The sequence below is a fragment of the Propithecus coquereli genome, unplaced genomic scaffold, assembly GCF_000956105.1.
Source record: "Propithecus coquereli isolate 6110/MARCELLA unplaced genomic scaffold, Pcoq_1.0 Scaffold210, whole genome shotgun sequence".
Lineage (NCBI taxonomy): Eukaryota > Metazoa > Chordata > Mammalia > Primates > Indriidae > Propithecus > Propithecus coquereli.
The window spans coordinates 1292913-1295520 of record NW_012146079.1 but is presented as its reverse complement, the minus strand read 5'-3'; positions in this window follow the sequence as shown (position 1 = coordinate 1295520).

Sequence of the window (2608 nt, the reverse complement as noted above, 5' to 3'; positions counted from 1 at the left end):
ACCATGCCCGGCTAATTTTTTCTATATATTTTTAGTTGTCCGATTAATTTCTTTCTATTTTTAGTAGAGACAGGGTCTCACTCTTGCTCAGGCTGGTCTGGAACTCCTGAGCTCAAACAATCCACCCGCCTCGCCCTCCCAGAGTGCTAGGATTACAGGCGTGAGCCACCGCGCCCAGCCGCAATTTTATGTTTTTGAAGAAATATCTCCTGGAGGCTGTGATCTGCTCCTGTCTGAGATGGTTGATTTCTATGCTAAGTGCGCAGCTATCATATCCTCATCCAGGGAATTTTCCGTGTCTATCTCCTGTGTCAAAGATCCTATTTTCTGAATCCCACAAGTTCCTCTTTTACAGTTTATTTCCTAGTTACAGTGAAACACTATCTTGAGGAGTTTTCTGAAAAGAAAAAACAAAGGTGGCTAGGAAGTAAATTTTCTGAGATCTTAACCATGTGAAAATATTTTTAGTCTGTCCGCACACTGATTTGGCTGGGTATAGAATTAAAAGTTGGAAATAATTTACCTTCAACAATTTGAAGACAGTAATCAACTGTTGTCTGGCTTCCAATCTTGCTGTTGGGAAGTTCTAAGGATTCCTAATCCTTTTAATGGAACTTATTTATTTTTCTCTCTGGAGGATTCTAGGCTCTTCTCTTTTCCCTCAGTATTCTAACATTTCTTGTTGACATGACTTGTTCTGGCTAGTTCATATCTACTAGGTCTACAACATTTTAATTTTTAAAGGTTTCTTCTACTTTTCCTAATGTTTCTCCCACATTATTCAGATGTTGAACATACTGGACTGTTTCTCTAACTTTATCAACTTAGCTCTTTTATTTTCCTTCTCTTTGAATATTTTCTGTACTTTCTGGAAGACTTTTACATTTGTGTCTTCCAAACTTTCTGTTAAGCTTCCTCTAAGAATCCCCCTGACAACCTCCCAGGCTGGGAGGTATCCTAAATTAGAATTTTCAAAAAGTCTTCATTTAGAATAATGAGAACAGTTTGGTTGATAAAATTTGAACCTTGCTGTCAATTTTGTCAACCAGGTGTTGACATTTAGAACAGAGGTAAGAGAAAACCATTGCACTTTTCCCCTGTCCCTCATGCCAGGACATTGATTACATCCCTAACGTGAACAGAAAGCAAAGTAAAACAAACACTAATAAACCAGGAAAGTATCAACAAGAAGAAAGCAAGTCACTATTATTATCAGACAAGTCCAAGGTTTAAAAAAAAAAAAAAACTCTAAGCAAAGTAAAAACATTATTTTAAATAGATAAAATGTTGCACCCTAAAATGAAGATGTATAGTATCAAACATTAATTTAAAAGCTTTAAACACATTTTCATTATTAAGTAACAAAAACAAATTAACTAAGCCAATGTTTTCCAAATTTCAATCATTTCTATAGCAACTTTACTATAGTTAATATTTTGCTTCAAACCGATATACATTTATTTAGAGTAAAATGGAACTTCATATGGCTGGTGCATATAGAAAAATCAGTTTCACTGATAAATAGAAGAGAAACACACAAAGAAATACTTGGATGCTGTTGGGCATCAATTTTCTCTTATATTAACAGGAATAATAATAGTACCTATATCACAGGGTGTTTTTGAGTGTGAAAACAATTAATACATGTAAAGTGCTTAGAAAAATTTCTAGAACATAATATGTGTCATAGATGATTGTTAAAAGAGATTAAAATAACCAATTAAAGTAAAAAAGCTATTAATTTGGATTTTAAAAAGTTAAACTGTATGGTAGAAACGGGAGATATGCTCAAATCCAAAAGGAAACAAAATAAAATAAAATGAGAAATATACAGCAGGCAAATAATAAACAATATAAAACTGATATAGAAATATCAATATTTTTTAAAGAGTTTAAAATAACAAGCAACAAGAGGAATAAAGAAGAACATTACCCAATGAAGAGAGAGAGAATCTATGAAGAAAGCATAAACTTAAGTTCACTGAAGCATTGTGTGTAACTGGAAAAAATGTTATTAAGAAACTGGATAAATAAAATTCTTTATATTCATGCCAGGCATATAGTTAAGTTAAAAAGATCATGGCTATGTCTCAAAAGCATAGAATTCAGTTATAGGACATTAAAACTTTAAAGTGAAATTTAAAAACTGTTGTTTGCATACCACTATGTGAAACAAAAAATACACAGGAGAACTGAAAGCATACATATTAAAACAATGATAGCTGTTGGGAATATGGGGAAGAAAATGCTACTCCATTATAAATAGCATTTTATTTTTTGAGGGATATGAAGCAAATACATCAAAATGATAGCATTTTCTAGAAAACGATAGTACCTGTTAGTAAATATTTATCATTGTAGTTTTCTGTTAAGCCAATGTCAAAAATAACAATATTACAACAGTAATAACAATATTATCTTCACATTAAACATTAAAAATGTTGTTTGCCTTTTGATGCTGGAGAGAGTAAACATACGATGAAATAGGTGGATCATTGTTTCCTAAAACCATTGTTTTATCTTTTTTTTTTTTTTTTTGGAGAAACAGACTATTGGGTACAGATGTTTAGGTTAAGTCCGATGACCTCATTTCTCTGTGGGGGGATCA